Source organism: Zosterops lateralis (assembly GCF_965231275.1).
Source record: "Zosterops lateralis genome assembly, chromosome: 15".
Lineage (NCBI taxonomy): Eukaryota > Metazoa > Chordata > Aves > Passeriformes > Zosteropidae > Zosterops > Zosterops lateralis.
In genome coordinates this window covers 12,897,303-12,921,846 of record NC_139775.1, presented here as the reverse complement: position 1 = coordinate 12,921,846, position 24,544 = coordinate 12,897,303, and the positions used below count along the sequence as shown (strand labels likewise).

At 39.3% G+C, this 24,544-nt stretch overlaps 1 protein-coding gene across 12 annotated transcripts in view; it reads left to right on the top strand.

Annotated features, from left to right (window-relative positions):
• Window positions 1-24,544, top strand: part of RBFOX1 (RNA binding fox-1 homolog 1) — a 1,119,155-nt gene that overhangs the window by 415,260 nt on the left and 679,351 nt on the right. For 2 of the 12 annotated variants that reach the window (XM_083872239.1, XM_083872240.1), the window contains exon 1: window positions 10,673-10,727. The exons of the other annotated variants lie outside the window; for them this stretch is intronic. The gene's annotated coding sequence lies outside the window, so the exon portion shown is untranslated. Of the gene's footprint in view, window positions 1-10,672; window positions 10,728-24,544 lie in introns of those variants that run through there. 12 annotated transcript variants of the gene reach the window in all.

The window sequence follows — 24,544 nt, the reverse complement described above, 5'->3', positions numbered from 1 at the left end:
TACCTTGGCAATAAAGTGCTATAGATTTCACCAGTCCCAAACTCACTGATTTCCACCTTAAGGGTAGTCTAGGCTGAAAAGTGAATCAGAGTTTGTTTTACGGTTTATCAGAGAATTGATATATAATAATTGAGAAATTTGTCAATTCTTATATATCAATATATATAATTATATATATAAAATAGATATAAACCCCATATATATATATATATATATCATATAAGAATTGAGAAATTCTTTTAACTTATGTGTGTGCACAGGATCATGGTCATGAGCAACTCCATGCCCTTTCTTGTGTGTATTGTTAAAGTAATTTTCTAGTGGGAAGAGAAAACAAGGAGGTTTTCAGAGTAATAGTCTTGTCATGTACTGAAAGCCACGACCTATTTCATAACATGTTAATTAACGAGGAATAAGTATGAAACAATGGCCATTTAATGGAAAGGACAATTTAAACTTTACCAGTTTAGCAAAGTAATAATGAGTGGGAAGCACAGTACAGTATTTCACATGCTGTACCTTGCTCCACATCCAGCTGGCCTATCAATTATAACCTGGACTCTACAGATGGTGCAATATATCAGAATTAAGTCAGTCACTTAGTTTGTTCCCAATTAAGTGCTAATACTCCCAGTGGAGGATATTACCCTGAGTTTCAGTTAAATGTCTGTCTCTGATGTCCCTTTATGGTCTTATTGTGGCTCTTTAAAGAGATGCCCTGTCATGTAGGCCAGAACTTTTCCTGCCTTCTTCTCCCAAGTGCTGCCTGCATTGCACTCCTTGTTGCTGTTTGGAAGTGACAGGGAGGATTTGGTGTTTCATGGGGCTGGAGGAGAGATGTCATGCCCAATAATCTCAGGATAAATATGTTCCCACTGCAGTGTGTGTGACTTTACCCCTTCTGTGTGTACTTACTGTTGCAAAAAGGGAATGTTTCAGGGAGAAACAAGCACTGCATGTCCAGCCTCTTGTTCTGTGGCTTAAAATCCTCGCGGGTTCATCCGCTGAGGCTTTCAGGCATTACAGGGCTTGCTTTCCTCAGTGACTGGTGACTGCAGCCTGTGCTCCCCTTGCTCCATCCATCCTCTTTTACCTGCTGTTACAGGGCTGCCACCAACAGATTGATATCCAATTCCTTTGCACTCCTTTACTCTTTTTGGGTGTTAGTCCTGGCCCAGTCAATGGCTCATTAATTTCCTGACACCTTTCCTGCCTTGTATCTACATGTCAAGCTGGTGCTGGATTTGCTCCCCTGATCTAATGGACTCGCTGTCTTCCCCTGTTAGTCTTTAAGGTGACCCTTTCCCTGGGAGGAAATCCTTTAACAGAATTTGTTGTCTGAACTGACTCCAGAGATTCCAGGCAATTACATGAGCTTCTGAATATCTTTATTTAGAAGTTTAAAAGACATGTTCTTGCAGTGCTGCTTAAATTACCCTTGTGGATTTGCTGGCATGCTCTGGGAGTTCTCTATTGTCGCGTGCTCAGTGAGTTCAGCAGTGCCTGAGTTATGCAGAGAAATAGAAAATAGTTCCCAGATCCAGAGAGTCTGTGCTGAGGGGTTTCTTGGCAGCCTGCTTTTTTCATTTATATGACAATGACCTGGAAAATTTGCCTCGTCTACTCATTGTCAAAAGCATTTCTTTGGTATTTTCTGTGCTACCAGCAATGAAAATTTGGTTACTTACTTAGATTTACTGAAAAGTATTGAAATGTAATTAACTTTGCTACTTAATCTATCACCATTAAAAGAAAAATGTCAAAGATATGTATTTTTGTGGATGTGAAATATAAAATACCGTTTGGGAAAGAAAGTTTGTTTGTAACAAGGGGAAATGATCATTATGTTCTAGTCCCAGCATTAGACAATGACAAAGCATTCTGTACCAAGTGCTAAAATTAATAATAGATCAGAATGCATTTGGATTCATATGGATCATAATTCCAGGTGTACCAGACAACTGCAGCTTCACTTTTCATCAGAATATAGTGTGTTCTGTAACAGTTTGATTTTTGTTAAGGGCTGGGGTGGATGTGTTTTATTATTATTATTATTATTATTATTATTATTATTATTATTTATTTAGATTTCTCTGCTTAACATTTCAGGAACAGACCATGATATAAAATCATAAAATCAGATGCATTGATTTTATTTGCATCAAGATGAACTAACAGCCTCATCCTGAGTTTTCTTATTAAATATCTTTAAAATAAAACCAAATGATTATGTGCTGCATATGAATAACATTTTTTTTAACTGACACCTCTTTTACTTTGCTTGAATTTTGTATTGTGTTGGACATTTGTAATTTTTTTTCCCTCCTCTTGAAAAACTGAATAATGTTATGGTCAAGAGTCAAACCACAGTGGATTCCTATTATTTTTTTATTATTATTTCTGTGTTTTAGAAGATGTGCTGGGTCTCTTTCCAGTGCACAGTAAGGGAAGTTATTCCTGATCTGAAGTTTGAAAAATGAGCTCACAGTTTTCTCACTAAATACAACCAGATATTTCAGGTTTTGTTATAATTCAGGGAATAAAACCAGCAAAAAATACATTTTGAATCTTTAGTTAAAGCATAAAGCAGTTGCAGATTGCAAATGGATAATTGCATGGAAATCAAATGCATGGAACATTTTAGAGAGTATTTTTCACTTCTTGAGTATTACATTTTTAGGAACAAAGTTCTGGAGTTAGAATAGGGGGTTAAATTTCACAGGGTTTTTTAAACAGCAGATTTGCATGTTGTAAATATAGAGTATTCTAGTTTCTTATTGTCTATTTTTGCTTTTTGTCGAGTCCTCAGGTAGAAATGTAGGAAAGTTTGGACTTTTGACGGAGGCAAGTGCTTTATTAGAAAGGTAATTACGATGCCAGAGTTGTCCTGTCATGAAAAAAGGAGGAGGAAATGATGAACTTTGTGTAAGGAACATAATAGTCATTATGTGCCCAGGTACAAATCGTGTGTCTCCTAATCCTCTGCCTTCAACCTTTCATTGCAGGCAAAATGTATTTTTTGTAAATGGTATGGAAAAGACACTGGTAGAATAAATAACTTAGCAGTGTCTTGGTTTTATTTGTTTCAGTAGGACATTAGTCAAATTTCTGTGCAGAAGAATGGCTTGAAAAAGAAAAGAGGCAACCAAACCACACTTGCTGATAGCTGCTTAATAACTAAAATATCACCAGAGATAATAATTTAACTAAGTGCAATCAGTGCAAATAGAAATAGAGAAATGAAAATAATAGCTGAAAAATAATTGTTCACGTGGCTTTATACTTCAAATGTTTTCCAGTTTGCATCACCTTTGCTGGGAGCTGGTAGATGTGACCTTGGATTTGCAGGTTGTGGTGCTGAAGGAGCAGTTCTCTCTGCACTGTCTTGGTTCTGGGACACGGGAAGTGATGGAGGTTGGTTTGAGGCAAGGGTTCTGTTGTACTGTGATGAATTTTCTTTCCCCTCCCTCCCCTGCTGTGTGCAGAAGCACCCCCAGTGTGAGCCCTTTGGTGTGTGCCGCATCAACAGGAGAGAAAATGGATGAGGATTTTTCAAACTGTGAATTTTGTGAGCAGTAATTATCCTCATTCTTGTCTAATGAAGATATTTAACGACTAAGAGTGACAGTTTCCCTTAATTTTCACCCTTGCTCTTGAGTGAGGAGCACATGGGTGTTACTGTTAGCAGTAGCATTACTCCTCAGGATCTTCCTGAGAGGAGATCCTCATATTGCTGTGCACCATTAAAATCCCATTTCTGTGTGCTCCCATCATCCTGGCATTAACACTTACATAAGGATTCTTTTGTAGGACTTAAGGAAGGCTAAAATTATTTATCCTGACCTTTTGGGGCCCTATTGGAGCTGTGTGTGTGGACCATGATGTCCCAGTGTGCCTTCCTGAGGCAGGAGGGGTTTGGTGGAGGCTGGGGCAGGTCCTGTCCCAGCAGAGGATGTTGGCACTGCTGCTAAACACTCCCAGAGGGGCTGGAGAGGAGGCAGGGGCAGGAGGGTCCTCTCAGGGAACAACAAGCAGTGGTTGCAGGAAATGGGAGAGAGGAGGAGGAGGAGGAATCTTTTCCCAGGGATTCCAAAGGCTTTGGGGGCTTTGCAGACCTGAAGGTTATGGTTCTTCTGAGCTTGTCTCCTGGCCAGCTCTGCTTTTCAGATACCATATAAACGAGTTTTATCTTTGGGTCCAGATTTCAGACAGAGACGTGACCTTGGCTGGAAGAAGGAGTGGCTCACACTTGGTGGTAACTAGGAAAGTGTTTATTCAGGGCAAAGCCCAGAGTGAGAGAGTGTGAGTGTGAGTGAGGATTTGAGCTTTTACTTGCCCTTATGAATAGGGGCGTTTCTGATGGAAATGAGGGGGAGTGACTTAAGCACAGGAGGCACTGACATGGCCATTTTGGGGCAAAAGGGGTGTGGGGATACCTGAAGCTTTGGCTGAGCCACCTGGCTTTGCCAGAGCCATCAAGTACCAGGGTGTGTCCATTGATAAGATACAATGGGAAGGGACAGGGCTATTGAGGGGATAACAACAGGGATTAGGGAAAAGGGGATGGGGGTAGGGATGAACTATTACAGAAACTCAATACCAAAAAACATACAGAACTTTAGAAAATTCAAAATGCACCGCAACAGAAGGTATCAAAAGTGTGACTGGACAGAGAAAACTTTGCTCATTTTGAAAGTAGGTCCAGCTTGAGCAAGGAGCTCACTGACCTCCAGAGGCCTGTCCTTCTGGCCCCAATTATTCTGCAGCTCTGTTTGTCCTGGAAGGGTTTGCAAATACACACATGGAACTCTGTATTTATTTTAGTAGGGAGGCTGAGCTGCTGAGCCCATTTCTCTACCTGAGAAGTTGTAGAAAAAGCTGTAAAAGTGATAGTGTTGCAAGTAGTGTGAGTTATTTTTATTGTACGAGTATTTACTCTGGTTATTTCCATCCCATTCAGAATAAAGCTCTAAACTGACATTCTTTCAGTGGCAGCTGGATTGTTTGCCTTTCAATTCGTGATGCATTTTTAATGATTTGACAAAATAAAACAAAGTTATTTGAGTGTGAGGCATATTTGATAAGCAGAATTAATAACCTGAAATAAGTTTTTATAGGTAGGGTCATATTAAAAATGTAGCCCTCATAGTGATTAAACTTGGAAGGAAGAAGGAACAATCATAACTTTTTTTTATTTCTATTCATTTTCTAGTCAAAAACTTCTGTGGACAGCAGCTGCTGAGCCTCTTCATTCTGTTTTCCATGGTGCTCTTACTTTTCAGACCCCCCTGGGAAGAAAAAAATCCCTGGCTGAAGAAAAATGTATCATTTGGCAAACCCGAGGCCATCTATTTATTGTCGTGAGATTGTGAGAAAGATCCTTTTGCAATGATAATTTCCATGATGGAGATATTTATGCCCTCAGTTACAGTTCATTTTCTATGTGCTCTCCAGAGCTATTAAATTAAATTAATTGTCTTTCAGCTCTTGGACAGAGGCAAACCCCCCTCAAACCTCTTTTTATACCAATGTGGACTTTAATTACAAAATAATGCTTGGGATTTTTTCTGCAGCCTGAATTTAAAAATTCTTCTTCAAGTAGAAGAACTTTTCACAAGGTCTGTTCTCTCATCCTTGGAGTTGGGTTTGGCCATTTTTTAGTGTGCTAATATATTCCTCTTCTCTTTGGCCATGTCAGAGATTGTTTTGTGTTTTTTTTTTTCTCTCAAAAGGTTGTTTCTGCTTGCTTTATGAGGGAAGGAAAAAATAAGAGACCAACATTAGTTTATTCCTCAAAATGGAATGAAACTCACAGTCCCCTGCTGAAACCATCAAAACCTCCTGAAATCCTGAATGGGAAAGCATTGCCTCTTTTTCTTGTTTGCAATGAAGTGAGGATTATGGTAATAGTGTAAGTAATAGGCTGCAGGAATTATATAATGAATGTAAAACAAAACTAGATTTGGTGAGGCAAAAAAAAAGGGATTTAAACAGCTGCTTGAAGTGAAAATAGATGATCCTGGGAAATCACTAGGAAATGGCATGTAGTCCTAATAATGCCAGTGTTATTATTTTCACTTTCCTGACACGTCAGCATGTTGTTTGCAGCATTTTTTTCCATAAAAATAGAATTTATTCAAGCGATTTACCCTTAATGTGTGCAGTACAAATAGTTTATGTTGTACTTATATATCATATTAACAATATTTGATTTGTGCTTTCTTTACAAATTGGAATCATTGATTTTTCTGTGGTTCTCATTTTGCACTTAGGCTGGTGCTTTCAGTTCCCATTTTGGGTGCTGTGCTTTGAAAAAAGCCTTTTTCTCATAAATTTACTCTCTTTTATAAGAGGGACCAGGTACCATATTCCTTTTTTAGGAATTGCTTGATACTCTTTCAAAGCCAATTAATGTCTTAAAAGTTTCAGCTTTCTCCAAAAGAGCACTAAGTGTTCTTCCTCCTCCTCAGAACACAAACCTTCCAGTCTTGACCTCAGGTGACATTCAATCCACGTTCTCACTCTCTTAATTCTCTTTTTTCTTGCTTGTCCCACTGATTGTGCAAAAAAAATCTCTGAAGATGATCACCAAAAGTTCCCAAGCACCTGCTGCTTGTAAGGGAACCTCTGTGTGTGTAGAACCCTTTTCTCGATTGTTGTAAATTCTTTAATTTGACTTCCCTATCATAATTCATCCACTAACAGAATTGATTTGAATGTGGTCATTAATTCCTGCTTCAGTGTTTTTGAGGTGCCTTGGGGCTCAGCCTGTTCATGTCAGTCCCACTGTGCACCCTTTCCCCCTATTCTCCTGACTCAGATTTATTTTCTGATGTTCCCAGACTGTGATAGGCTTTTAAAGGCTTCTGAAATTATTAAAAAAGCTGATTAAGACTTAGATCTCCACATAGAATGTTTCAAATCTTGGTGAGCAAAGTGGGACTCTTTAGGTACACCCATCCTTGATTTTATTTAGTCTCATTTTCTAGTTGATCAAGGTAACCATCTAAAAATACAATAAAATCAATAAAATAATAAAAATTAGGCATTTTTTTTAAAAAAAAGTTTAATATGAGGATAGTTTTTTGGCTGCAAAGATGTAGAAATCCTCAGCTTGAGCTGCATGTGGGTGTTTTACATCTTTCTTTATGTGCATGGAATTGAATTCACTGTATCATTCAGATATTCCTGTTCTTGCTGGGAGTAAATAAATATTGACCAGTAAAATTCTGCTTAGGAAAACTTTATAGCTTTGTAAAGACTCCTTCCAACATTTTAGAAAGGAAGTATTGGAAGCTGATGGTTCCTGAATAGCTGGGCAGGTGTGTGGTTTGCACCAAGGTGTCTCCATGGTTCAGTTTTGTTTTTATTTTATAAAGGGGGAAAGCCTTGGCTTTGGTGTGCTGCAAGAGTGATAAATCTGAGTTAGATCTCCTTTCTTCTAAGGCTCTTGGGATTAAAGCTTTTGGGGAGGAGATCCATGAATGTGTTTTAAATCTATTGATTCGCAGTAGAAAGGGACAATTTAAACTCGGAAGTCACCAAGTGAACTTTCCATTAAGTTGGGGAGCCTGTGGTCACAGCTCATTGGATCTTTATGAAGTAGAAAATGTGATGTAGGCCACACTGGCATTCTATTAGAGGAAATCATGCATTTAACCATGGAGCAAAATACTGTAGCCAATTACATGAACATACACCTATTTTACACGTGGCTGGTCTTCTGAGCAAAAAGTATTAACAATGTGCATACCAGCTTGTTTTAGGGGGCTGCTTACTTTTAAGGCAGTGATATGGGATAAAGTTTAGAGAAAAAAAAAAAGAAAAAGATTAATATATGGTTTATATCAAAGTTTTCTAACTGGAAGGCAGCCTTGCATAGAAATGTGTGGATGGTCTTCAGCTGACATCAGCAAAGAGTGATTCTGACCCTGTTATATGTTAATGTGTCGTGTTGTAGCCTGTGTGGAAATGCTAATATCTGAAACTGCATGAAGAAAAGAAAGAAAAATGTTCACCATCGAAATTAACTTCTTAAAACTATATTTTTTAAATGTCTTTGACTTTACTAGAGGATATAAAAGTAAGGGCTGATTTATAGCTCAGCTTTTTTTTCTACTTTAGAGTATGAGGCTATGTAAAAATCTTTACTTTCAAAACATCTGTTCTTAAATGTAACAGGGTGAACTTTTTATCAGCATTAGATATTTACAGTAGAATATCTTATTTAATGTTGCTCAGACTTCTGAATTGACCTGTTTTATATATATAAAATAGATGTATTCCCATGCACATGTCCATGGACATTTAGAAAATGCCTTTCTGCAGTTTAGTCACAGCAGTAACTTCCTCCCTGTCAGGATGTTAAGTAGCACATTGAAAACTGATAGAAAAGCTGAGACCTAAACTTTTACAGTAAAATACTGTGGGTGTGTTTGAGAGTGTGTAATTCCTGATTTATTTGCCAGTGCTCCTGCCTCTGTCCAGGCTCTGGGCATTTTGAATGGCAGAAATTATTTTCTTTTCCACATCTTTTATGCCTTTACACTAAATCTGGGAGGAAGGAAAATGCTTACAGCGTAATTTGTATGACACAAACTCTTTTCACCAGCACTTTTGACTTATTCCATGGCTGAAAATAAATGAGGAGCTGAGAAATTATAAGCTCTGTCATTGTGGGTTGTTGTGTCTATTGGCACACAATGTGCCTATTGGTATATGAAGATTAATGTGTTGCATGCCAGCCTGTCCTTGCCTATGCAAAATATTCTGCGAGTGTTGAGGGGATTTGTACAAGAATTATGCAGAGAACACCAAAGCGAAGTGAAAGTAAATTAAGCATCCCCATCTGGCTTTGCTTCCTTGCAAATGGCCCCAGCCATGGGTTCCAATAGCAGTGACTGTTCATTACAGCTCTGATTTACAGTGCAGGTTTCTGTGTGCTCCATTAGTCACGATTTCTCCTGTAAGATTTCTGGATATTGAGGATGTGTGCACTGAGGGAATGACAGAACTTTGCACTGAAAGCACCCAGGATATTCTTAAATATGTGATATCAGCCTGAAAGTGCTGCCTCTGATTTCAGCGGGTGCATACACTTCCCTTTTTCCTGCCACCTCACCAGCACTGTGGCTCATAAGGAAGCAACTGGAGAGATTTCTAATCCCATATTCCAAAGTGTCAGGGTAAGGGTTAGTCCAGCCAGCAGTTTTCTCACAAGGTTTGCTATAAATACTTGCATCAAGAGTGCTGGATTTTCAATTTTCGTGTGATGGTTGGTGCTAAGTGAAGGTTTGATATTGATGGGTGTTACTAGGCAGCCTCAAAGGAGAGAAATAAATATTGCATTGGTTTTAATACTTACACTCTGTTCAGCTTTAGAGATATAAGTGAAAGTAGTCAATAGCAGAAGTAGCCTAGAAAACACAAATTCATATCCATTTCATTTCAAGAGGCAGATGGTATAAATCTATTTAGATTACATTCAGGTTTTATTACAGAGAGGTGCAAAGATCCAACATTCTCCACAGTCTTGTCATGTGTGCTTAGCTGGGTGTCAAGGATTTTAGATTTCAATCTAATCTCTCTTAGCAGCATCCCTGGTTTCCTCAGGCAGATCCCTTGATTGCAGTGTCACAGCTCTGTGCTGGTGACAGAGGAATCAGTGCCACTTCACCTCCACGGGCAGGGCTATCTCAGATCCCTGATGTGATCCTGCTTAGGGCATCTCAGGGCTGGATAAAATACAAATATTAATGATCTTGATGAAAGGGTGTGTGGGGCATGCCACTAGCTCTAAGTGGATTTTTACTGATCAGATTATACTAAGAATTGTTGTCACAGATAGAATAAAGTAAATTGACAGCTAATAAATAAATACAGGTTGATACTGAGAGCAAATAATGCAGGAAAAAGCTTTGTTACGAGACAAAAAAATAATAGCAAGTGTTGTATTAAAGCTACATTGAACAGAAATGAAAGAAAATGCAGCCAGTGGTGCTCTCTGCAATGTGTCTGTGGATTTCTGGTTATTTTCATGCCCTGCTAAGGGCAAGGTAGAAATTCTTGTTTCTGCCCTAGTGTAGCCTGTTAAACCCAAAGTGAGTGGAAAAGATGAAAACTGATTCTCTATAGTCTCTATTTAATGGCTTCACGATTTTTTTCTCCTGCTTTGAGCTGCACAGTGATTTGTCTTTCTTCTTTCTTTTTTTTTATTGCAAAATTTGAACCAGATTTGTTTAGAAATACAGACACAGTTCTCTTGTGTTTCTTGCTCCTGCTTTGGGTGCCTGGGTGCTGAGCTCAGATGACTAAGCAATTATGACTTAGGTCTTTCCATCCTTCTGTCCTTCCTTCCTAGAAAGCTGAAAAATATGACCTTTTCCTTGAGCCTTATGTGTGACTTAAATGCCATTGCTGAGGATCTGGAAAACTTCGGGCATAAACTTTAAAAAAGATTTTGTGTCCAAACTCCTTCTTTACGATGAATAAATTTTTGGATGCCGAATGTGTTGAAGGATGCTTAATAAAGGAATGAAATAGCAGCCTACAGCTAAACTCAGCTTTCTGAGCAAGAAAGTAGAACCTTATTCCAAAAATAGGGAGCAACTATTGCTCAACAAAGTGAGTAGTGCCCACATACACTGAGCAGTGCAAAGGCTCCAGCTGGGTGGTTTTGAGCTGAGGAGACTCTGGTGGTGCAAGGTGCTTATCCCATCTCCTGAGAGGTAGGTCTGCATGTGTATTTTTATTTATTTTTTTTTAATTCCTGTTTGTTTGGAGCTGTGAAACAGAGCAGCAGAATAGCTACAGCCAGGATTACAGAGCCCAGGTGAAAAACTGCCCCTGACATGACAGTAGGCAAACATTTTGGTACCAGCCAGAGGGAGTAATGAGACTTGTTTGCATATTGAACAGCAGCCAGTGGGTTCTGATCCTTCTCAGAGAAGTGCTCCAATTTCCCAAGCTTGGTATAGAAAAATAAACATTATTTTGTTTGTTTGGGTCGGGAGGAGTTGTGTTTTCTGGTGGGTGGTTTGGTGCTTTTTTTATAGCTCTAATTTCTTTTTTCTGAAATGCTGAAATACTATTCGTGTATCATGGAGTTGATATCATTGCAGAACTTGATATCATTCGGTTGTGATTCCACAGAACTTTTGCTGCTGATGGAATAGTGTCTGAATTCTTACTTTTCATACCTTCAAAATCTTCAGAGACACAGTTTGATGCATATTCATTCCTATAGGAAATGGTGGTGCTGAAGTTTACTCGTAAAATCCATCTCCCAGCACAGTTGTTTATCAGATCCATGCATTCATTAATAAAGAGTCCCTGCTGTTGTTGGCTCCAGTACAACTTAATTAATTACTGTTTGAAATATGGATGTGGTAAACGATCCAACTTAGTGAAACAGGAGAGCAGCTGTTACCTTCTTTTATGTTTGAAGTCACTGGCTTTTCTCCTTATTTGTGTCATCTCCTTCTTCATCTCATGACAATAATTCCATAGATTTTGGACTCAGATTCATCTGTAAACCCTGCCCCCTGTTTTGTTTTCTCACTATGTCATCTTGTTCTCCTCTGCACTGCCCGTTTTATCCTCTCATGTTGCACCATCCATTACTGTCTCTCCCTCTTTTCTCTGTCATAGATTTTTCAGAATCCTGTTCTCCCTTTCCTTTCCTGCTCCTTTTTTCAGTGGCTCTGCATCCCTGAGAGCCAAATAAGTTGTTTCCTGCTCTGCTGGAGAAACTTCTGCTTTTGCCATTTCTCCTGGAGTTGTATCTCCTGGTGACACATACCTAAGTGGTTCCTCAAAACAACCTTACAGAATTCATTAAAAGTTTTTCCTAAATGTTTCCATTTCCCCTATTAATTTAACTCGATTAATTTTTGCTCCTCTGTCTACTTACTTGTTTTTTTTCTTCCTTTTATTTTCTTTTTGCTGTCTAGAAGAGGCGCTGAGAGGTGGCTGCAGGGTTCCTAGAGAGGCATTTCTGTGCAGGGCAGTGCTGGGGATAGGGAGGGGACACATTCCAGTCCTTTCCATCCTTGCTCTCTTTGCCATGGATGTCCTGGCACTGCAGCTGTGCCTTTTCTTACTTCATTTCTTTTCTGTTGGTTTTTGGGGAGTTTTCTCAGTGAAGCTTTTCTGGGTTTGTGCAGGAGGGATGGACTGTGATCTCCTGAGGCCCCTTTCAACCTCAGCCAGTCCGTGGTGCTCTGGAGGAGGAGAGGAACAGGATGGAGAACAAAGGAACGAGTGTAGTGAGCGCTGTGTGTTTGTTCATGGACAGAAACACCACGCTGAGCTGACAAATGCCACAGCAGAAGCAATTTAACCTGCTTGTCTCGGCACAGGAGATGTAAATCCCAACTGCAAAGTTTCACAGGAACTGAAGCAGCCGAGAGATAAATCATATTTTACTTTATTCTGAAATAAAGGCAAACAATGAGTAGCATTCTAAGTCATTTATTTGTTCTGTTGGCTGTATGCTGCAGTATTAAAAATGTGCTCTGGAAATACAGATTTAGGTATTTTAAGGGCAGGACTAAAATGAAAGAACACCTGCAGAAATGTAAGCACAATTTGAGTCCTTGATGTAGCTCTCAGGTGTCAAGGTGTCCAGTATTTTATTTGTTCCAAAGAGGTTTAATTATTTCAGAACTGAATAGTTAGGGAGGAGCTGGGAGTATTTATAGTAGATAGAGCTATGGAGACCCCTAGAAATAATCTTCAGTGGTTTATGCTTTTATTAATATGGGATGAAGAAAATTTTATGTTCTCCATTTTAGAGACAGAAAAAAAAAGTTTTTATGAAATAATTGAAACAAAGGAGATCATGAGGTAGGGGAAATACTGTAAACAACATAAATGTAGGACTTTCTTTTTGAGGAGTCTGGTTTTCTTAGACCACCACTATAGAATCAGACATATACTTTAAAAGCATGCAAGTCCTGAAGCTATTTCCTTTTTGAAATGAGATGTTGGATTAAAAAAAAAAAAAAAAAAAAAAAAAAAAAAAAAAAAAAAAAAAGACTTTATTTTCTTCATAGAAGTAGATGGAAGTCCTTTATTTCATTTATATTCCATTCTCATTATCCTGGGACACAGAGTAAGGGCTGTGTAAAAAGGAGTAGGAGAAAGAATAAAGACAGAATTTTTCATTGTCCAAAAAAGTGGATATTTTTTTCCTATCCATAGGAACTAAGAAAGCTCTTGTGCTTAGAGGGATGAATAATGATTTATCAGTCTTGATACATATGGAAGTGAGTAAGTTCATGCAAAGGTTGTCTGTTGGGTTCAGTTTGCTTAGTGGAAAGATGGATAAAGGAATGATATCTATCACTGGCTTTTTTTTCCTGTAGCTATTTGAGGTTGGCTATTTAAAGGAATTATATAAAGTTTTAAAGTGGCAAAGTACATGTATACTATATATAGTGTTATTAACTTGTATTGCTCATTGTTATGCCTTACACTAAGTGTTCCTCTACTAATTACTGTCCTGATAATTTTTTTATGCTTTCCCTTCAATCTCTTCTTTAGTTTGGTCACTTTACTGCTAAAAGCACCAGATTCAAATGTTTGCATGCCTGGGCTATAAATGTTTATCAGTCCTAATCATTCCCCATGAGCAGTGCCCATTCCCAGCCTCTTCTGTGTTTGTTTGGTTGGTTTTTTTTTTTTTTTTTTTTTTTTTTTTTTTAAATTTTTTTTTTTTTTTTTTTTTTTTTTTTGGGTGTATAGGGATTTTTTTGGTTTTTGTTTTCACAGACTCTTTATTTCTTCTGTTTTTTGCCCTGTGAGCATGACATTAGAGCTCAGCTGCACATCCTGAGCCACCCCTGAGCCCTCTGAGTGTGGGGTGGGCAGAGTTGTGGTTTTTTTTTTTCCTTTAGAGTGACTTAAATGCCTCTCACCAGCATCCAGCATAATCTATATTCTATAAATAAAATTATCCTCAGGGTCTTTCCTCAAACCCTTTTGTACAGGTTGGAATAATCTTGGGACAGGGACCTCCCCAGACTTCCCTTGGCAGATGTTAAGGAGGGGAACAGCCAGAACAGCTCCTCCAGAGCTCTGGGGTTGATCCCATCAGACTCTGTGGGCTGGTGAACATGTTTATTTACTTACTTTAATAGAAAATTTCCTCGAGGTGTTTTGCATGCCAAGAATTGCCCTGATGCTTGGTGTGATAAACAAATACAGCTCAGGAGGTGCCTGGATGCCAGAGAGCAGAGCGTTCACCCCCAGATTGCTTTTCATTTGCCTCCTGTACTGGTACTGATGACATGTTTTAATCTCATTCTAAGTCAGATGTGAGTTCTAGCTGCAGTTCAAGCGATGAGAGAACAGCCCCAGATGTTTTAATCTCATTCTAAGTCAGATGTGAGTTCTAGTTGCAGTTCAAGCAGTGAGAGAACAGCCCCAGATGTTTTAATCTCATTCTAAGTCAGGTGTGAGTTCTATCTGCAGTTCAAGCAATTGAGAGAACAGCCCCAGATTTTCTCTGCCCTCTGTCCAGTGAGCAGGTTCATACAGCTCGTAGCACTTTGCTGTTTCCAAAGGGCAGCTGAAGGCTTGGCTCTGTCACAGGGCTGCAAGGAAACACAAACATTTTTTCAGTGTTTTGATTGTTCTGCCTGAGGGCCTTGTCAGAGATGACCACTCTGACACCCAAGTCCTGAGCACGGTGCATTTCCATCGCTGGTTTCACAAATCCATATTCCCTGCCAGTCAAAGTGAACAAGAATTGTCCTGTTGGAAAGAAGCACTAAAGTAATGTCAGGATACTGTGCTCATATACCCACAGATCTGTTTCCCAGTGTAGCTAAAATGTGTCTCCCTGATCTTTTTCACCCTTCTGATGTTTACATTTTTTGTACTGGAGTTTTTCAGGCATTGTAACATAAATAAATTGTTTGTTTTCTCATTTCTTTCTGGAGGAGGGCAATTGATGCACTTCTAGTTTGACCAGTGGGGTCAAAGAGGTGTCAACCTCATCCTCCAATCTCTGCTCAACGTTGAGGGTCTATATAAACCCAAAGGAGAAATAAACCATCTCTCTTTTTTGCTCTCACAGCCTGACTGTGTGAGTGTGGTTCTCTTGTGTCCATCTAGTGACAAAAATGCACATGGAGAACTGGAGGGATCATGAGCAGAGATGCTACAGCTCCATCAGGCAGTAATGAATTTTTGATTTTTGATCAGTGTTTGGTATCAGAGCTCCAGGTGAGGTGAGAAGGTCCAGGCAGTGCCTTGTACCTGCCTGTGATTATCAGCAGGGTAACAAACCACAGTGAAGGTAATTAATGATCATCATCATCTGCTGCAGTGCAGGCAATGGGACACATGAGAAATCCAAATAATGTTTATGTGTGACCAAAAAGACAAAGGTCTCACAGGGTACCCTGGTGGTACCTGGGCAGAGGAGCTCAGGTTTTAGTCTCACAGGCTCCCCAGTGCTAAGAAAGAATTATCTCAATGTTTTACTGTACTTTCTAATTTTCCTTTCCCCACTGTTGTGATATTGAATATTTCCCAACCAGAAACACTGGAGCCTCAAGGACCAAAACCTGTACAAGTGGTGGCAGCTTTTTTCATGTGTCTGTCAGCAAACACTTCAGAATATGGACAGCTGTATTACACAAGGCTTGTGAGGAATGCAAACATGGCTTTGGGAGACTGGCACAAACATTTCTGAAAGCCTGGTGGCTTGGCTGGTTCTTATACAGCACTTAAAGTTTTTTTTCTTGCTTAAAATAGGAAAAAAGTATGTTTTGCAGCACAATTTTTTGTGGTGTGTATAATATGATTGTGTTTCTGTCTTTATTCACTTGAAAACTTAAAAAAAAAAGCCTCAAGAACACAAAATTGCATTTTTGTTGTGGGCTCAATTGAGAAGCTAAACATTATTGCAGGTAAATTCCTGCCCTGGAGTTTCAGTCTCTGTGGTCAGAGTGGAGATATTTCACTGTGTCACTGGGCATTAGTTTTATGGATGAAAGGAAGTCTGGTGTCGAGAATTACAGAGCCTTTGTGGAAAACAAATGTTCCACAGCTGACTAATGAGGGGGAAAAGTGGGAATGGGAGAATATTCCAGTATAAATTCATGATGCAAAGTGAAATTTAGTGATCTGGGCGCTTGTGGCTAAAGGAAGGAGATTTCTTCTGCCTGGAATATTTATGGAGAGCCACTCGAGTGCATTTATTCTGCAAAGCCTTGAACGTGGTACGTGGCATTGTGGATTACCTGACATAACCAAACCACTCAGACTAGAATGAAATTATAACAGAGAGTGATTATAGGAGGAGTTTTTGGATTTCCAGATGTGCCTAACAAAGATGTTACATGTGCTGTGATGAAGCTGCCTCCATTCTGTGGAGCACAGTGAACTCACATTTCAAGAGTTTCAATTTTTTTTTTAAATCAAGTGCTTTAAAATCTCTATAATGGGAAAAGACTTCAAAGAGGAAAGATTAAAAAAGAAAAGTAAATAAAAAGGGAATAATATAATTAAGGTTTGACCCCGTAAATTGCTAACCTTCAAAGCTAATGCTGGAGAAGCACAATATTATTAGCAATAAAAAGAATTTGCTTTGCCCTTTTAAAATTACCATAAACCGATTGACTGAAATGGAATGATGTTAATATTTAAGAAGTAGGACACCAGATTCTATTATCTCAGAAACTCTGTCACCTGGTACACTCTGTAGTCCTGTTATCTAATTATTGTCCTTAAATTGCATTAGTGTGCCAGCAATTTGTCTGCTGTTGGAAAAGTAATTGACATTTGAGTTACTGCTTCATATTTGGGAGACTCACTAGGTGGTTCCAAAGAGGCCTCTTCTGTCAAAGCAGATTAGCTTAATTTTACCTAAAAGAAAAGGGAAAAGTCTGCATTTTTGAGTGTGCCATTTACACAGCGCTCCTGTAATTTGGTATTAAAATTCAGGTTATGTATCACAGCTGATTGCCAAGAAAGAAGAGAGAGGAGGGGGGATAGTGGCAAATTAATAAATGACATTTGTGCCTTCAAATTCACTTTAGTGCAGTCTGGACCTTCAGGGATGGTGCAGGAGGACTGTGCTGGTGGGAAGGGGCAGGGGAGATGCTGTGGGTGCAGGGAGGGGTTTGATCCTTGGGCTCTGCTGTGGTCACTACTCTGATCTCCAGGGGTTGGTTTGGTCACTCGTGAGCCGTGGGCACCCACAGGACCTTCCCCATGTCAGTGGGAAGGGGCTGAAAACTCCATTTCATCTGCATAATCCTGAGGTTCTGCAGGAATTTCAATTCACTGTTGGTGTTTGGAGGAAAAAGTGCTTCCAAAATCCTTTATACAATTTCTCTGATGAAATTTAAAGGATAGTTGTAATTCCAGGTATAGCCCTGGTTTGTGCCTGAGGTGTTTTGGTTTTCTGAAATTCTTTTCCCAGGAAATTTTCTGTGAACAGGAAAAATATTTTTGTAACTGTAACTTTGTTATTCATTCCTTTTCTTGGGAGGGACTTCTGGATGTCCCTCTGCTCTGACCAATGGGAGTGAAGAGGTTTGTCTTTGTTTCACCAATCAGATTGGTCTGTGTAAAATAGTATAAAACGGAGACACATCCCAAAAATAAAGGAGTCATTTTCAGCCTTCTGAAGTCAGTCTTTGTGTCATTGTGATGTAAAACAGCATCCCCTGGAAAAGGGAGGAGCAGCCTCTATTCCAGCAGTTACTTTGTTTGAATATTTCCATGTCCGCCAAGGTTTGGTTCCAGGGCTCTGCAACCCAAAGCTTGAAACTTTCCAGACAAATGTAATTTGGGATCTAAAGTTGATTAGAGATGCGTGATTACAAAATGTGCGTAATAGTTTATGTGACAACTGGAATTAAATTTAAAATATATTTGAAATTGGCATGAGGGAATGTAGCTGTCTGGTAGTGGTGATAATTTTGCTAATATAATTTGTTTAGAGATTTTTCAGTTCATGTTTAAAAACAAGACAAATATTTTCAAAAGATTTTTTTTTTCCACAGGGCTTTTGCATAAACTAAAGTGCATTGGCCTGAACCTACAAGATTGTGTCACTGCAATCCAAGTGGAGCATTTAGGAATGTTGGCTCAAACTGGAAACGTCACCAGAATTTCTCTTGATAATAACTTTAAAAAAAGATTTAAATCTCTGGTTACACTTCTCTAGAGGTCTCTCTTTGAAATTCTTCATTTTCCACTGACAGGAATTCAGGATTGTCTCTCTGCTCTTGATGGTTTCCATCAATAGTCCTTTTATTCAGTCATTATTATGAAACTGTTAAAGCCTTTTGCAGACCATGTAAATTAGTGGACTGTTTTGCAAAAAACACACTTTATCTCTTTTTCATCTCCAAAAACCACCAAAAACTTAAGAAAATGGGTAGAATAATGTGAGCTTGATTAAATCATCAAAGTATCAAAAGGTTTCTGCAATCTTTTGTGGTAGTTTAATTCTTCTTTTAAAAAAAAATAGGATTGAAACTCAAGCATTTTGCCCACAAAGTATCTGAAAAGAAAGGAAGCTTTAAAAAAACACTGGAGTTTATTCTGTAGGCAAAGTGGTGAGGGAATGAAAGTTTGTAGAGTGAAAAAGGCAACATTGGGAAGAAATCCTGCAGGTTGAGTGTTCCAGAAGAACAATTCTTGCCTGTGCACTGCACTCAATGTGAATAACCTGCTGCTGGAATTGCAGTGTCTGCACAGCACAACCTGCCCATTTCTGCACCGTTTTTACTTTATCTCCTGCCCATTTCTGCACCATTTTTACTTTATCTCAAATGACCCTGGTGTCATCACTTCCCAGGAAATTAATGGGGCTATTCATAATCATGGGCATTTCTGTGTTTTTTATGAATTGGATGCTGTCATAATTTGAGGGGGTGAAGGAGAAGGAGGGCAGGATCAGAGAGGAGCTGGCTCTGTGTTCCCAGCCTGTTAAGATGGGCCAGGTGAGGGCCAGGTGAGGGCAGTGACCACTGGGGTGACACTGGCAGAGCCCCCCGAGTCAAACGCCCAGCATCATTTCAGTTTAAAATTCTAATGGTGCCAGTAATGAGGCAACTTTACCATTAAACCAGGGAAAGAAAAATAACCTTTTCTCTCCGAAGAAGGATGTGTTGGAAAGGTCAGAGCTGCTCCTGGAGGCAGCGAGGGGTCTGGTGTGGCAATAATGGGAATGCAGAGTTCTTGAAATGCACTAAAATGGGAGTTTTCAGCAGGACAAAGGACACACTCTGCAGAAGGAACTGTAATTTCCTAGATTTAGGATTTCTTGCTTAGAACGCTGTTAGTTAGGTAAGGCCAGGCTTTTAAAGAGCTGGGGACCAGAATTTCATATTCTCAGCCTACACAGCAGCTGCTGGGTTTTCAAAATAGCTCAGCTCCTCACAGTTCCTGTTCTGCGAGGCACCGAGCTCCCAGCAAAGTCTGGCTCTCATTTGGCTGCCAAAATGAGATCTGAACTCTCATGAAAATCTGTGAGTACACTGATTCCTTGGGGGAAAAAGGAATAAAGTCAAAAAATCCATCAACTGCAGATGAAAATTAGTTATAGCAGTGTATTTATTTAGTAGTAATTAACTTTGTGGCATGACTGTCATAATACTCTGAGAACCATAATTCTTGTTCTTTGGATAGTTGGTAAAGGACAACATATACTAAAAATAAAAGGTGACCTCTCTATTTCTAAATCTCTCTTATTGATGTTCCTCTTTTTTACATTCTCTGGTGCCATTTCTGTTGTTGTCTGTTTGTTTGTTTGGTGTTTGTTGGTTTTTTTTTTTTTTTTTTTTTTTTTTTTGGCACACAGAGCAGTGTTCATAAGGAATTTTCCTCTAAAATTTAATCCAGGCAGGGATAACTCCATGTTAGAATGTATATTTAATGCAAGTACTGTGCCAACAATAGATACAAACAATTCTAGTTTAGAGAAACACTTCTTGAAAGTCTGTTGTCTCTCTTGCCTTTTAAATAAGAAAAAATTGGACTTCAGTAGATGAGAAGAGGGAAATTTGCTCTACCATTGCCTAGAGGGAAACTGAAAGAAAGGGAACTGCTAGAAAAACTCATGTCTTCACAATAATGTTAACATTATTCAAACATAAAATGATGCACCAGCATTTATATAAATTTTATATAAATTATATATATATTTGTTATATAAATTTATATAAATGTTTTTTCTGGAGTGGAGCTGGTTTCTAGGGATGTATGGGGATTCAAATCTATGTTTAACAACATGTATAACTGGGTAACACCAGAAAGGGAAAGAAATTGTTGGATCTATCTAAAATATCTTCTCACATATGTAAGAATTACAATATAGATTTAAATTTTCCTTCTTTCCAAACATAGTCTCTGCAGCATTTTTGTAAACTTTCCTGGGGCATCATTCCCTTGGAGATAATGGTTTCCAGTGGCCTGTGTGGTACAAGGAGAGAAAACAAGACTTGCCATGAATGTTACATTTCCCAATTCCCAGCCTGTGTAATTCTGTCCTTTGTCTGACAAGCACAAAGTGCCACCAAAACACATTTCATAGTGGGGTGAATGCTGCCAGATCCTGCAGGATATATGTAATAAATGTATGTGTGCACATATCTGACACATTTATCTGTGGGTGCTACAGAGGTACCTACACATCACTTTTTGGGGAGTATGAAACACCTCCTGCAAGGAGGAGAAAGCTCTGCAGCCAGGCAGAGACACCAGGAGATCCACTGTGCTCCCAAACAACATTAATAAAGCATGAGAACAAGCTCACTACCTGCAAGAAAAATATATTTTTTTTCTTTTTTTCTCCCCTTTTGTAGCATCTTAATTCATGCAAAAGTCAAGTTGTATGAGGCAATGGGTTAATTTAATTCCAGCTTGTCAGTGGAGCTGCACGGTGCTGGTTTTAGCATTAGCTCCATTAATTGTCAGTGTTTTGTCACTGGGTGTGTGTTGTGCTCTGTGTGTTAGGCTTGTTAGCAGGAAAAGAGAGAATGAAATCCTACAGGACTTCTGCTTTCAGCCTCTTCTGAAATCACCTCTGGGTGTGTTGGAGTTTTGGCTGTTTCTCTCCCTGTGAGTGTGTGGGCATTGCAGAGCTGGAGTTTCCCTGCACTGACCCCGGAGTGAGCCTTGGATTAACTTTGCTCCTCTTGGTGCCTTCTCAGGCTACCTGAGAACAGAGGGCAGACAGAGTTCAGGGAATAAAAAGCAGTTCTATTTACTGAAGGGTCTTCAGGGACATTTAGGGCAGACAAAACCCCCCAGGAGCTACACCCAAAAAATGGATGATGCATCACAGGTTTTCACACTTTGATAAGTTTGGTCCATTTGCATATTGAGGGTTCATCTTCCAATTCCAGCTTCAGATAATGAAGTCATTTACTCCAGGTTTGCTCCCCACAACTCACTTTTGTTTACATTTCTGGGGTCTGAGGCAGTGAGGTGTCTTTGATCCCCAGGCCTGGAGAGGAATTGTTGTGTCTGACCAAAATGGGGAAGCAGCAGCTCACACTGTGTGTGGAGTTCAGAGTTCTACACTAAAGAACTGCAGGGTTACAAATACATGAAAAATCTCCAAGCTGAAATGCCAAGACATCCCTGTGAGTGGAAAAGCCCCCCAGAGCTGTGTTTGCTCCCCAGGTTTATCCCCTTTGGCCCCCCAGAGCTGTGTTTGCTCCCCAGGTTTATCCCCTTTGGCCCCACAGACTCTGAGCGGCTCCTGGCACTGGCAGCTCTGGGTTCTGCACCACCAAACATCTGGGCACATCTGGGCAATGGGAGCAGAACCTGAAACATCCCCTGCCTCAGCCTGACTGGGAGCTTTGCTGAGCTGAGCCCAAGGCTGACCTTAACATTTTGAAGTTACAGAGCGAATTTCCCGTGACATTATCTACAGAGGAATTTAGAAAATACGTAACTTCCTTTCTTTTTTATTCCCCTAACTATTTTTAAAAGCAGTAGTGGCATCTCTTCTTGCCTTTTACACGGACTTACTCATGCAAAATGAATATTTTTTAGAGTAAGCGCCAGAAGGCAAAAAATTGTTATCTTTGAATTGAGCTGTTTTAAAGAAAGTCACCTTGAAAATGTATTTATTTATGAAACTTTTATGTCTGTAGGCTTGCGTGAGTGGACATCTAAATGTAGCACGGAGTTGTTATAACACAGAGCTGCTGTTGCTCTATAAAACCATAGGCAGCTCTATTCAACTGAATTAACACTCAAAAAAAAGTCAAATGAAATGCACAGTCTGCCAGAATTAAAATATACAAATAATCTGTCACATCTGGATTTTTAGGACAAGCAGCATAGCTTGGCTTGAAGAGTAAAATCAGAAACACCGAATTTGAATGGAATAAGAATGCAGATGTTATGAAATGTGCTTCTCCAAAATAATAATTTTTATGTCTCTGAAAAAAAAATGGAAAGACAATAGGATTAAAATTAAAAATAATTATTTTAGAAATGTTTTCTACTATGTTTTAGTTTTTCTGGTAAGTGCTGAAGGATCATTGGCAAAAGTGTTTTCCTCCTTATCCTGTTTCTGTTTCTCACGCAGAGAAATAATTTCTCAAAATAATTCCCTTAATGTATTTTTTTTTCTGGATATTTCCCCACTCCTTGTTTGTCTGATAGTTCAAAGTGGGCTTTTTGTTTTTTCCTTGTATGTCAGAAGCTCTGTTTTAGTGACATGTTTAATGAGAATGGCTTATTTGAAAGTTAATTTGAATTATGGCTTAATAGGATAAAGAGCATGTTTAACAATTTATAAGTATTAAAATTGGAGCTGTGCATTTGGCCTGCCTGCTGTGCTGGGGAGGGGATGCACACACAGGAGTTTTGTGTCTAGTGCTAAAATGCTGGAGGATGCTTTTCTATTCCTGAGGGTTCTCTGGGGTCTGTAAACAAAATCCATATGATAGAAACAATGTTGGTTTTGCAACAAGCTTCAAAGCTCTGGTTTTGGTTTTTTTTAAATTTATTTATTTTCATTTATTGTTCAGTCATGATTATCAGACCAACAAGAACATGTTTCCCCACAGTTGTGTTAAATAACCATATATGTAATGATAGATACTTTAAAGATTTTTTTTTTTTTCAAGAAGGGAAGTTATTTTCAGGTCTTTAGAGACTGAAACAGAGAAACTTGAATTTTTAGAAAAGCAGGAAGCTGAGAAAAGAGATAAAGGCAGAAAATAGCTGGCTTTCTGTGGGTGCTGGGTTAAGAAATTGAGAGGTTCTGAACTCCAGAGGTGGCTGAGATGTAGCAGAAATAATCATGCTTGGTACCTGGCAGGGGTCTGAGAAAAATGTGATGTAGCCAAAATTCATCATTAAAAGTGTTGGGATAAGATTTTAAATCCAGAGCCTCGTTTAGGAGCTTTCTCTGAAAATGTTCTGATTCGTGCAGCAAGGATAAGAAAATGCCTAGTCTAGATAAATGCTTGAGAAGGTGGTAGAAGACTCCAAATATAGATTTTAATGAAACAAAAAATAAATTATTTTCAATATGCTTCTGTCTTTTTGTATTCAAAGGAGATTCCAGGCCTTGATTGCTTCTTCAATTTGACTCAGATAAATTATACCCCCCCTAATTGTGCCATGCTTTATCCAGGGCTCCAGTGGCTCTGCTCATTCCCAAGGAATTTCAAAGGGAAATTCTAGATGGTGGTCAAATATGATATGTGGAAATCATCTTTAGGAAAGAGATGGATGAAAGAAACAGCTAAGTGCTGAATATGGAAATGAAGCCCCTCTCTGATCACCAGGGAAAGACTCAAGCCTGGAGCTGTGGGAATTCAAAGCTCAGGCAAAAGAAGGCAGAACTGCAATATGTTCTGAAGTGAGTGCTGAAATTCAGAGCTTACAGAGTGAGCAGCCAGCCAGCCCTCTGAAAAATGTGGAGAAGATCTCTCAATCTGTTCCCACTGAAATGAGAGTGGAAATAATGCAGTTTATCTCATCACTGCCATTCTGGTACCTGCAGCCCCTGTGTTCCATACCCAGGGCTAATAGAGATGCTCTTTTATATTCTTTTTTCATTAAAGAATTTACTGAGGACCCCAGTGGTCATTTCACATGGAACAGCAGAATAATTTCCAACACTGAGGAGAAAAAAATTGCACACAATTTTTGGCTCATTTCTTCAGGAGCTGGAAGTGCTGCGTGGATTGTTTCCAGGGCTGCCCAAGGCGGGGCCTGGGACAGACCACGAGGGCACTTGCTGGATTTAAAAAGCTGATTTGTGGAATTAGAGCTGAGATATGAAAAATGGCTCAGGGAGGAATTGGTGCCTGTTCTAGGGGTATAAAATAAATTCCTTATTTCCCTTGAATAATGGCTCCAAATGTGAGTGGAGGGTTGCAGGCTGTTGTTCCCAGGTGATGATGGCTCTCCTGGGATGGAGGAGCCTTCCTGCTTGGCATCACCTCTGGGAAACATCAGGGAGGAGAGGGAGAGGCAGGAAAGATGCAGGAGGAATGTGTTGGTGTGTTTCCCCTCTGAAATCCTTCCTGTGAGACCTGAGTGA